The sequence below is a fragment of the Narcine bancroftii genome, chromosome 4, assembly GCF_036971445.1.
Source record: "Narcine bancroftii isolate sNarBan1 chromosome 4, sNarBan1.hap1, whole genome shotgun sequence".
Taxonomy (NCBI): domain Eukaryota; kingdom Metazoa; phylum Chordata; class Chondrichthyes; order Torpediniformes; family Narcinidae; genus Narcine; species Narcine bancroftii.
In genome coordinates this window covers 185,224,565-185,238,052 of record NC_091472.1, presented here as the reverse complement: position 1 = coordinate 185,238,052, position 13,488 = coordinate 185,224,565, and the positions used below count along the sequence as shown (strand labels likewise).

Sequence of the window (13,488 nt, the reverse complement as noted above, 5' to 3'; positions counted from 1 at the left end):
TTCCGCCTGAAGGGTTGGAGCATAGACACTGATGAGGGTGATGCAACGCTTGTTTTGAAGGGGGAGTCGCATGGACATGATCCGGTCAGAGTGGCCTTTCGGGAGGTTTTCGAGTTGGAGACAATGGAGTTCTTGACCATGAAGTCAACAGCAGATAGGCATCGTTCAGCCTGAGGCTTGCCAGACCAGTAGAGTGTGTAGCCCGCGCCGTGTTCTTGGAGGCTGCCTACATCTGCAAGGTGGACTTCGCTGAGAGCGGCTATGTCAATGTCGAGTCTGAGGATTTCCTGTGCGATGAGGGCAGACCGACGTTCGGGTCGGTGGCTGTCAGCCTTGTCCAGCATGGTTCTGATGTTCCAGCATGCTAGCTTGAGTTTGTGTGCATCTTTTGAGGGGGACGACGTGGACATGTGCTCGGGCCTGCGCAAAGGAGTTTTTAGGTGGAGTGCAGTGTGCGCAGTACTGGCCCCACCCTTTACACCCATGGTTCGTGTGTAATGGCCAAGCAAGCTAGGACGTGGCAGTGAGGTCCTTGGGTCGTAGGTTTGATATCGGAGTGTCCTTTTCTTATGCAGGTTGCTTAACCGGGCTGAAGAGGCCTGCCTCCCCTTTTAGGTCGAACCATATCTGGAGATCTACGACCGCTGTCCACAGTTATGGAGTATGCGCCCTGGAATCGGCCTGCGTGCGTTTGTTCCTGCCGCGGCCGAGTGCTGGCAGTGCGGGCGGGCTTTCTTCTGCCCCTCCTGCTGGGCCCTGGAGCCCCCCGACAGGCAGCTCGATTAAATATATATCATCTATATGCACGATAAAATATCCCAGTGTAGCGTTCCTGCCCAGCCCTGTACAGAAGGGGCCAAATCGCCACAGCATGCAGCCTACACACAACGGCGTGGGGACTGCCTCCTCACTGAGTAGAAGCTCCAGGGTTAAAGAGCGGACTGTGGGGAGTCACTTTAATTCACATTGGTAGAAAGGTGCAGCCTGGGTTCATTGTCTCAAGCAAAAGATATGAGATTCTGTACAACGGCAACAGATTGAATTTATACTTGTCAACAAGTTGAAAACCAACTCTCCTGCCTCAGGTGTTATGTTTCACAATGTAGGTCGTTGAATCTACATATGGATTTGTACAAATACCTAAATTAATATTTTATATTTATTCAGAAGACTCATTCTTTTGTGGCCTTCTCTGCATCGGAGAAACTGGATGCAGACTGGGAGACCACGCCGCTGAGCACCTTCGTTCTGTCCGCATAAGCGACAACCATTTCAATTCTGTATCCCACTCCCCTGCTGACATGTCTGTCCATGACCTCATGTGCTGACAAACCAAGACCACCCATAAATTGGTGGAGCCACACCCAATTTTCTGTCTGGGCATTCTCCAACCAGTTGGCATGAACCTCGACTTTGCCTGTTTCTGCTCGCCTACTCCCCACTCTCATTCACCTCATCTTCTTTCCTGCAGCTCTCCAACCCTTCTCTCTCCATTCACAATGCCATCTCCCCTCCCCCTGTTTGCTGACGTTCTCCCTCCCTTATCCACCCATTACCTCCTGCTTGTGGGACTGTATCCCACCCCCCCCCTCACCATTTTGTTCAGTTACTTAACTAAATTTTGCTCATCCCTTGATGAAGGGATCAAGCCCAAAACATTGGTGATGTAACTTTACCTTTACTATATAAAGGTGAGTTTCTCCAGCATGGTGTTTGTATTCATTATCTTTTGCCTCAGAGAAAATTATTATTGTGCAGAACTCTCAAAACTATATCACAACAATTAACAATAGGCCCTTTCAAATTGCCTTGTAAACTGGGCAATTTACTCGGTTGAAAACCCAGGGACAGGGCTATTCGAAAGAACTGAACTGGGCAAGCCCAGTCAAAATCCACCCCAGCCCCAGATCTACTTCGGAGATGGTCAGAGAACCCAGTAAAACTTACCTAGGTGTCTTCCTCCACCTATTTGAAAGGGGAAATGATTCACCTGGTTACTCTGGAACTTTAAACATTGCGGGGGCGGGATCCCCCTTAGATTGCCGGGTTGGTGATTGTACAGGTCATTTGGGGTGCTATTTGAAATGTGCAGGAGGCACACACGGCCCCGTTATTCTCACCCAGGAGTCTACCCGGGTGCTCCAATTTGAAAGTGACTAATAACTTTTCTACTCAGAGTCAGCCCCTTGAATTTTTTCTTGAATTTTCAGAAGTCAAGTCATTCTAGTCTGCCAATATATTTGTACTTGATGAGTTTTGAAGTTCAAATTTTTCCAATAAAATTAGAAGCATCCACTTGTGTGCGAGATTGCAAAATCATGCCAGGGCAGCTTGGTTGGAGTAGTGCTTAGCACAACGCCTTCACAGCCCCAGTGACTGGGACTGGACAGGGGTTCAAATCCTATGCTGTCTGTAAGAAGTTTGTACATTCTCCCCATGTCTGCATGGGTTTTCCCCCTGGGGGCTCTGGTTTCCTCTCACTGCTCCAAACGTACCAGGGGTGGAGGGTAATGGAGTGTAAATTGGGCAGCATGGACTCATGGGCTGAAATGGCCTGCTACTGTGCTATCTAAATTTTTTAAAAATCTGATTTTCAAACGATCTTGAGCATCAAAACCAATTCACATCTTCAAGGTAATAAAACGAGTTCAATATTTTTTTTATTATTACTTGATGGTAATGACTTTCTTCATTAACAAAAAGGAATTCCAGCTGTTCCACAACAGAGATACCTTATTGTTCAAAATAAATTATGAACAAGAAATACACAATCAGTAAATCATCTTCAAAAAACAATTGGCGATCATCACTTCTATTTTACAAGTGTGTTTGACACAAAAACAGACCATTCAGCCCAACATTTTTGAACTAGCAATTATGGTGGACCCGAGCCTTATGAAACTTGTACAGAGCTGGCCCCTCTGGAGGACTGTTAAATCAGACCTCAGGTGTTGCAGAAGGACGTGCATGTGGAAACAGAAGGAGTTTCTCCATCACACATCAGGATCCATGAGGAACCCACCCAGCCCTCACTTTACTGAGCAAAGAACAATTCTCTGGAGGAACTTATAGCCCGTGAAGTCCAAATCTTGATGAAGGGTTCCAACCCAAAACATCAGCAATTCTTTCTCCCCCCCCACCGACACTACTCCACTTACTGAACTCCTCGGACAGATGGTATTTTGCTTCAGATTCTAGCATCTGCCATCTCTCACATGTGCCCACTTCACTGCATTCCATATCTCAGTCACACAGCCCGGATTTACAGGAAAAGACTTCGGGTAATCTTTAACCTGCTAGCAAAGGGTAAAGCAGTTGCATTGGATGGGCTCTAATTGTCGGAACCATCCAATTATTAATCCAAATTTTAACAAAAACAATAGAATGAGGTGGCTAGTGTGGTGACATGTATATACTGTTGCTGCTCTGTGTATAAGTGGATGGTCCGCCTACTGATGACTCAACCCCCTGTAACCCCTCCCCCTGTGACCTGGCCATAAAGGTCCACCTCCCTGTGCCCTTCCATTCATTAGAGCACATGGAGTTGGGCCAGCTGAAATCTAATGTGAATAAAAGCCTATCATTCCTCATTCAGCCTATGGAGTCATTGATAGTACGCATCAATTTAATACACACTAATTTTCCACACGGGATGGACAAGCTGCTGAAACTCGACAGCCACGAAATCGATCCACAGATGCCCGGCGCTGCCGAACGGTACAAGCAGTGGATTGCCTGCTTCACAAACTTCCTCGAAGTCGCAGCGAGACTGGTGGACTTGGATGAGAAGAAACTCAAGGTCCTGCAAGCTAGAGTTGGCCACCGAGTATACCTGGCAATCCGCAACTGCATGACCTACCCAGAGGCTATGGCTGAACTCCGTAAACTTTACCGATCCTGGGTGAAATGAAGTGTACTCACAGTATCGACTGGCCTCGAGAAGACAGCAACCCGGTGGGTCCATGACAAGTTCCTCTGAGCACTGTACGATCTGGGGAGAGGCTGCTGGGGCACTGCTACAGCCCCCGTGAGTGGAAGAGTTGCCTGTGTAGCTGGAGTGAGGTCTGACTACATTAGTCAGCAACTGCTCGAGGAGGACAAGCAGCCCCTGAAGAGAGCCTTCCAGCCTGCCAGGACCCTCAACTCTGCCCAACACAGCGCCGACGAGATCACTGGTAAAAACGGGGTTTCAATGTGCAGACCGTGGGCACTGCCATGTTGGGACCCGGGGTTACAGATGGCCTCCGCGATAGCAAGGCATGACCCCCACCACCATCGCAATTGGACACCCGAGGTGTCACTTCTGCAGCCAGCAGAAGCACCCCAGATGACTCTGCCCAGCTAAAGAGATGATCTGTTTAGGATGTGGGAAAAAGAGACATTACCAGCATGTCTGCAAATCTAAACCATCCTGAACGAGCAGCGCAGTGATGACGTCATGGCTATCCCCAAACGGCTGACCGCGTGCATGACTTGGGAGTCACCATCTGACCTAGCGTCTCCTCCACCCTCCTGGATGATGTCACCTTCGCCTTCCGCCACCCTGATATCATCACTTCCTCCAATGTGACAGCATGGTCAACATGAAGGCTGCCATCTTACTGATCGGGCCTCCCCTCCGACAACGATGTCGATGACCCAATCCTGGCCTCTGTGACTCTGAACCAGGATAACGAGAAAGGTAAACGAGAAAAGAACGAACTGCCTGTTTATCAGTGGGAGCACAGAGAGCTTTATTCATCCGGACACTGCCCAGAAATTCTCTCTTTCTCTCTCTCTCTCTCTCTCTCTCTCTCTCTCTCTCTCTCTCTCTGTCAGACCCATGAGTGACACCATCTCTATGATCCAAAGGACCAATCTGCAGAGATCTGGGGGTACTGTGTAGCATCATTAACGGTCAGGGGTGAATGTTATGATAACTTTCATTTGCTTGTGATGCCACAGCTCTGTGTGCCGATACTCCTAGGCCTTGATTTCCAGAGCCAGTTTAGGAGTGTGATGATGGCGTTCAAAGGACCACAACCACCCATAACAGTACACACCTCCGACTCACAGCCCCCTTCCCCTGGCAGCTGGCCCCCGCCTACGGCCTCTCTACCCTCCACATATCCCCTCCATCACTATTTAAGAACATGACCCCGGACTACAGGCCCATTGTGATGAAAAGCAGGTGCTATAATGCCAAGGACAGGGCATTTATAAAGCCCAAGGTGCAGCAACTCCTGGTGGAGGGGAACATAGCTCCCAGTTTGAGCCCATGGCGAGCCCAGGTCGTGGTGGTCAGGGGTGGGAGAAAACCCCATATGATGATCGATTACAGCCGGACCGTCAACAGCTTCACTCAGCTAGATGCTTACCCCCTCCCCCAGATACCCAACATGGTCAATAAAATAGCCCAGTATAAAGGGTACTCCACGATTGATCTGAAATCGGCGTACCACCAACTCCCCCTTCGCCCGGGGGACCACAAAAATACCGCCTTTTAAGCAGATGCCCTTCGGAGTCACCAACAGGGTCTCAGTGTTTCAAAGGGAGATGGATCAGATGGTAGACAGGCATAAACTGACAGCGAAGTTCCCCTACCTCGACAATGTCACCATCTGCGGCTGTGACCAGCAGGACCACGATGCAAACCTGGTGAAATTTCTCAGCTAAGGCCTTGAATCTGACTTATAACAAGGAGAAGTGGGTGTTTAGCACCTCTCATCTGGCCCTCCTTGGATGCGTCTTGTTGCATGGTGTCATTGCCCCCAATCCCGACTGCATGCATCCCCTTATGGAGTTCCTGATACCACACAACCTCAAGGCGCTGAAACAGTGCCTAGGGTACTTTTCTTACTGTGCCCAGTAGGTGCACAATTATGCCGGAAAGGCCTACCCCTTAGTAAAGGTCCACAAGGTTCCCCTCGTCAGCAGAGGCCTGGGCAACATTCAACCAAATCAAAGGAGACATCCGTGGACGAATCTATGCCATTCCAGGTGGAGAGCGATGGCTCTGACTTTGCGCTGCTCGCCACTCTCAACCAGATGGGCAGACTAGTAGCATTTCTTTCCCCCGCATGCTCCACGGCCCCAAAACGCAGCACTCCTCAGTTGAGAAGGAGGCACAGGTGATCATTGAGGTCGTGCCACACTGGCGACACTATGTGGCCGGGAAAAGATTTACCCTGCTGACGGACCAATCGGCCGTCGCCTTCATGTCAAACTGCGGGGTAAAATCAAGAATGATAAAATCCTTAGGCGAAGAATCGAACTCTCCACCTATAACTATGATATCCTGTAACAGCCAGGCAAACTCAACAACCCTGCCATATGCCCTATCCCGGGAGTCGTGTGCCAGCGCCCAACTTGACCACCTCCAGCCCAACCGTGATGGCCTCTGCCACCCCAGGGTCATGAGGTTGTTCCACTTCATTAAAGTCCGGAAGCTCCTGTACTCCATTGAGGACATCAGGTCCCTGACCAGACGCTGTCGGGTCTGCGTGGAATGTAAACTACAGTTCTTCAGGCTTGAAAAGGCACACCTCATCAAGGCTATGCACCCTTTCGAACGGCTGAGATCAATTTCAAGGGACCCCTGCTCTCGACCAATAGGAACATCTATTTCCTCAACGTCATAGACGAGTTCTCCAGATTCCTGTTTGACATCCCCTGCCCCGATATGACCTCTACCACAGTTACCAGGGCACTCCACAGCATATTCACCCTCTTCAATAACCCAGACAATATTCATAGTGATTGGGGGTCCTCATTCACGAGCGACAAGCTGTGGTAGTACCTGTTGGCTAGAGGCACAGCCATTAGTCAGACCACGAGCTACAACCCCAGGGAGAAAGGCCAGGTGGATCGAGAAAACGCCACCGTTTGAAAGGCAATCCTCCTGGCCCTTAAGTCAAAAGGCCTGGCAGTGTCTCACTGGCAGGAAGTCCTGCCGGAGGCACTCCATGCCGTCCGATCCTTCCTACGCACTGCTACAAATATGACCCCTCATGAATGCATTTTTCCTTCCCCAGGAGGTCAGTGACGGGAACCAGTCTGCCACCCTGGCTCTCATCTCTGGGACCCATCCTGCTGAGGAAACGCGCGAAGGTTCATAAGATCAACCCGTTAGTGGAAGAGGTGCAGCTCCTGCATGCAAATCCACGATACGCTTACTTCCAGTACCCCAATGGCCAAGAGGACACAGTTCCTGTCCGGGACCTGGTGCACGCCAGAGACACCCACCCACCCCTGCCCCGATCACCACATACACAAACATCGTCCCCTACAGGGACTGTACAGGCTAGCGATGCCCCTCGGTCTCACACACCACATGCCTGGGACCCTCACCCTGCTGAAATGACTACCATGACCGCCCCCACATCAGCCAGACCCCACCCCCTATGGCAACAGCCTTGCCCCCCCTCACCTCAAGATACCCGACCAGCAATTTGACTGACCAGTACATCCCTGGCGGAGCTGAGCAGGTCACAGGGGCAGAGGAAGCCACCTGAGTGGCTAAACCTCTAGGACTGGATTTAGTTTTTTTTTTAAAGAGGGGGTAAATGTGGTTTTTATACACACACACACACACACACACACATACACACATGCATACATACACACATGCATACATACACATATGCATACATACACACATACATATACACATACATATACACATACATATACACATACATATACACATATATATACACATATATATACACATATATATACACATATATATACACATATATATACACATATATATACACATATATATACACATATATATATATACACATATATATACACACATATATATATACACATATATATATATACACATATATATATATACACATATATATATATACATATATATACACGTGTGTGTGTGTGTGTGTGTGTGTGTGTGCTACTGCTCTGTGTACAAGTGGCTGGCCCACTCACTGATGACTCTACCCCATGTTCCCCCTTCCCGTGGCCTGGCCATAAAGGTCTACCTCCCTGTCCCCTTCCATTCATTCGAGCACATGGAGTTGGGCCAGCTGAAATCTATTGTGTATTAAAGCCTATCGTTCCTCGCTCAGTCTTCAGAGATATTGATAGAGTGTATCAGCTATAACATGAAAGTCTGCAGACACTGTGATTGTAGTTAAAGCACAAAATTGCTGGAGGAACTCTGCAGGATTCACAGGGCCCATGGCAGGTTAAAATACAAAACTAACATTTTGGGTCTGAGCCCTTTGGTATCAGGCCCAAAATGTTACTTGTATATCTTTACTCCCTATGGACGTCAAGTCTTGCCGAGTTCCTCCAGCAATTTTTGTGTCTGCAGACTTTTGTATTTCACTCCATTCATTTGCTTCACTGGGAAACCTCTTCCAGGAATGCCAACCCTGAAGAAGTTCTTCTCTTTGGAAGGACCTCTGCTCCCTGTCTGCAGTCCCTGGTGCTCTCAAGCTCTACCAATACCTTGACGAGGGGCTCTGGTCTGAAACGCTGGCTATATATCTCTACCTCCTATGAACGCTGTGAGATCTGCCAAATTCCTCTTGCATTTTTGAGAATGAGGTGGTTCTTCTGCAATGCAAGGATACCCAAGGGCCAAAGACTGAATGTCTCCCTTCAGCTTTTCAAGTGCCACACTTCCAGGCACCTGTAAATAGACCTTTCAGTCCATTGAAAGCTGGTAAAATGTGACACTCCACGTCTGATTTGTGTAACATCTTGGATAGAAAGTTGTCCACGGCTTCGAAACACACAGCAGCTATACTTCAGCTGCCCTGATAGTTAGTTTGGATTTTTTCGTTCGAAACCATTGCAAAATTTAAAATGCACACACTCCTTCCCTTCCCTCCCTCTCCCACCCCCCAAGGAAGCAGAAATGACTGGAAATGCACAACAGATCATGCAGTAACTACGAAAAGAACAGAATTAATGTTTCAGATCAATAACTTTTCAATGTCCTTCACTTTTCCCCGACTGTGTGGGAGTAATTTATTCTCCCTGTTCTCCCACAATACGCAAGTATTTTAGGATTCCAATATGTTCTCACTAAAAAGAACAATTTTTATTCCATTTAATGAGCATTTTGTTCTGCATGAAAACATGATGTGAGATCATATGAATATTTAATCCAATTGCATGAATATTTAGTAAGTTAATACTACCACAAGAATAGTATCGAACAATAAAACTGTTCAGTGAGATGTTTAGGCTTGAATGTTTAATACAGTCTTCAGGTTTACTGACATAAAATTGTGCAATATAATGACTATGCTCCACTCAATGAACTCGATGTACTTAAGGTCATCCATATTAATTGCTCACATCATGTTAGTGTATCATAGAGTGACGAAATAAAATTTGAAGGAGATGGGCAGCAAGATAATTGTCCAAAAATGATGCCAGTCCTTCGCACAGGTCAATGAGAGTGAGTCAATGTCCTCAAGCAAAGTTGAGAGAATTGGTTAGAAATAAGTTCCCACTGGAACCTATCCACAGAGTGTCACGGTACGAGAAAACAGAGCCAGCTCGCCATTTATACAAGAATTTATTGCATATACCTGATGGATCTGCATCCACACCAACAATCCTACTTACATAATGAATGAGTATGTCATAATCTGCAGCAATTGTAAGAGTGTATTGTACCTGTTAAAAGGGATCTGCAGTCATTGAACTCCTGGTTGCTCATTCATTCAAAGCCCTGCTGGAAGTCAAAGTTAAGTTGGGGAAACACTGAATAGAAGGAGTGCATCATCAGACATGCAAGTGGGAAATGAGGTCCTGAATGTTGACTTGGAGATTCCTGGAGAAGAAGTGGCCCTTGGAAAATCTCTTGGATGGAGAGAATGTGACAATAGAAGACAGAGTGGTGGGTTTATTGAGAGATTTTTAATTAATAAAATATAAAGAGCCAATGCCCACAAACCCTGCATGTTTTTGGAGGAGGGGAGGAAACCCATACAGTCACAGAGATAACGTATAAACTCCTTATAGACAGTGCTGGTTTCAAACCCGGGTCGCTGGCTCCGTAATAGCATTGTGCTAATCTTGCTGCCTCAGATATATGGGACTAAAACAAGCCTGGGGCAAAGCAAATCCACACCAAACACCCATTTACACCATGAATGGGAGGTGGTGACCAGGAAGTAAATACAATACGAGATGCTCTGAGGGCTCCAATGCAGAAACAAATCAAATGAGCACCTAAGTGCCCATGTGCTCAATGTCAAGAAGTCAATAAATCAAACAAATCCATCTCCCAACAAGCAAAGGCATAGACCTGCCCACACTCAACTTGATACATGCTTCCAACTTCTGTAGTGGCACAGTTAGCGTAGTGGTTAGTGCAATGCTGTTACAGTGCTAGCAACTGGGGTTTGAACTGTCTGTAAGGAGTTTGCATGTTACCCCTATATCTGTGTGGGCTTCCTCCCACCTTTTGAAACATACGGGGGCTGTAGGTTAATTAGGGCAGCACAGGCACATGGGCCAGAAGGGTCTGTAACTGCTGTAAAGTCTGGTCAGCACAGCACACAGACAAACTGTGTCTATGACTCTTCGCTTCCCATTCTCTTGCAGGAAAAGGTGATGAACAACTCGTAACTGCAGCGGCAGTTTGGTGGCTGCATCTACAATGTCCTCTGTCCTCCAATAGTCCCAGTGTAATGGGCTTGGTCAACAAAGAGTGTAAAGGGTAAGACCTTGTGTGTTTGATTGATAGTTAATTTTGTGCCTATCCTTTTAAGAAAAAGTATTGTTTGTAGTGTTACCATAGTGACTATGACATCAGATGGCATAATATCCAAGCGGACAAAGAGCTTGCATCTCATTCTTCGAAGAATTTTGGAGGGGACGCAAGCTCGAGATAGTTTTCTTTGAATTCATCTTATTTTATCTTAATTTTGTTTATTTCTTCTTAAATCTGTTTAAAGTTGAATATCATCATTATGCTGTATTTATCATTATGAAAATCTCAATACAAAGTTATGCAAAATGTTTATCTGTTTTATCAATGAATTAAAGCTGCATATACAACGTTTGGTTTATTGGATTAATAAGATAGTAATTCAGAATATCGTCCTCACGTCTCTTTGAAGATGACATGTTTTGAAATTGGGAAATACTCGAATTTGGAAAGTGTCATCTACCCAGAGTGTGTCCAGCTGAAAATCCACATTCTCTGAGATTACTCAATTCTAATTGGCCTTCTTATGTGGCCCTTGCCCGTCTTCTCATGAAGGTCACATGATCTATACAACATCTCCCAGCACCATGACCATAACTTTGCGCTTTTCAGGTTTCAGAAACCAAAATAAATCCAAGCACTCAGGCTCCAGCTGAAGTATCTGCCCCGAAACTCTGAGTCACAGATTAGGTCCCAGTTCTTCACCCCAGGAGATGACAGTTCATCTATGGAGAGTCTCAAGGCAAGCAGATAGCAGGCAGGTCAAGGAACAGGCTCAAGTCCCCTGGTAAATCCCTGGTCTTGAGAGGTAGGAACCATTTAGTTGAGCTTTGGAGAACTCAGATCAGGATTAAGAAGGGGAAAGTTTGTAGAAGATTGAAGCACATTGAGGTGTATGGCCCTTCATCAGACCTGACTGAAGGTCGAGTCTGGGAAGAGTTGTTGGTAAATGTTGGAAGAATAAATTTCAGAGTAGCATTTAATGCAAAAATGAGCGTGTAAAGTTCAGCAAGGGCTTGGAAGGTCAAAGGTCCTGATATATGTGGTATCTCTCAATCACTTGACATCTCGGAGCGTGGCTTTGTGGGATGTCTCAAGGATGTCCACCTCATCTTGGTGGCTCTCTTATCAACAATAGCAGATCCAAACAAGGTAGAACATTTGTTGAAGGATGCCACCCGCAGCCTTCCCCATTGCACCACAGGCAAAAGCTAAATAAACATTGTGGGGGCTGTCACCAAAGATGAGCCTGTGTTATCATAGTGGATTTGATGGCCTATCATAGCAATCTGGTCTCCAGAAATTAACCAATAAACATGCTCTGATGATGCTCTTTCAACAGTGTCCACCTCACTAACATGGGAGGTGGACACTGTTGAGAAATGCTTTCGATAGTGTCATCTGAAGTGCCAAGGCTCTCCGTTTTGATCTGTATCAGAGCTTGGGCAGAAGAAGCTCCACATCTCCAGTAGAAAGCTTTGGTTGTACTGTTTCTCAGATATAAGATGAAAGGAGAACTTCTGCTCTCCACAGCCTTCCTCACTCTCCCCTTTCTGTCACCTCGATCATGGCTTTGCTTTAGGGTCATTTTGTACCTGTTCTATTTTTGCTGGAGGTGCAAAAGATCCACAACAAAAATCATCATCATTTCACCATGACTACAGCAGCCTTCACCTCCCTGAGTGGAAACGATACCTGAATGAAAGCTCCAAGGATCGCCCAGGGAGATTTAAAGTCTGCTCAAGGTCAACTGCTATGTATTTTTTTAAGTGAGTGCATACAATGCGCACAGAACCATGTGACTGAATCTGGCATGGTGCCAAGGCATGCAGCAAATGCCGATTCCAAATCATAATCAAAATGACCCATGTTCAGTGCCTAAAACCTACAATGCAAGTGAATCCCAACAAATATCTTGATGCAGACTCTACCCTGGTGAGAAGATCCATTCAGAACCAGAATACCTATGGTGCAGGTCTATCATCTGGATTAATTGGATTATTTCAGATTCATTCTATATTTTCTTTTGCTGGGCAAGGGTATCTCTAGCATTACTTATTTGTCCTCTCAATCTCCTGCTCTTTCCTGTGGGCTGAATTACTGTCACAAACCATTCACTGATCACCAGAATCGATACTCTGGCACATTACCATGTTCAGCTGCAGACACTGTGCTTGTTCACTGCACTTAGAACTTATTACATATTAAATGAGTTATTATCATAAATATCAGTCCACTGGCTCAACTCCTAAAGCTAGTTTCTTAAATCCAGTAACACATTAAGTCAGTTCACAAACAGCATGGAACAAATCAACATACGTGTTACCAATGACTGCTTTACTCAAGCTAAAATGCTGCATTAAAATACAAGTAAATTCTACCGATCCCATTGGTCTTCCTCCCAGAGTCTGTGTGTTCTTTCTTAATGTTGCTTACTAAGGCAAATGGAGTGGAGCCACCAAAAAATAAATCCTTTTATTGAAGTCAATTAACTTACAATTAATTGCGCAATTCATCAGAAGTCACAATACAGTATTCTCCCCTCTTAAATGCTACTCAGTCTCTGAATTTGCAAGAGAAATGCTGATAAGGTACAACAGAATGAGTTCCAAATTCCAACTTGAAAGGTTCTCCACATGGTTATAAATGGAACCCTCCCTCCTCAAAAATAAACTATAGAAAATCAAAATTATTAAAGAAGCCTCCTGAATAGGAGCTGCTTGTCCGACGCTGTAAAACGTAGGAATTGGTGGATTCAAGATGATCTGGAATAAGTATCATTAAATAAGCTAACAATAATAGTCAAT

At 46.0% G+C, this 13,488-nt stretch overlaps 1 protein-coding gene across 3 annotated transcripts in view; it reads right to left on the bottom strand.

Annotated features, from left to right (window-relative positions):
• Positions 1–13,488, bottom strand: part of LOC138761309 (transmembrane protein 132C) — a 988,143-nt gene that overhangs the window by 494,846 nt on the left and 479,809 nt on the right. The gene's annotated exons all lie outside the window — the stretch shown is intronic.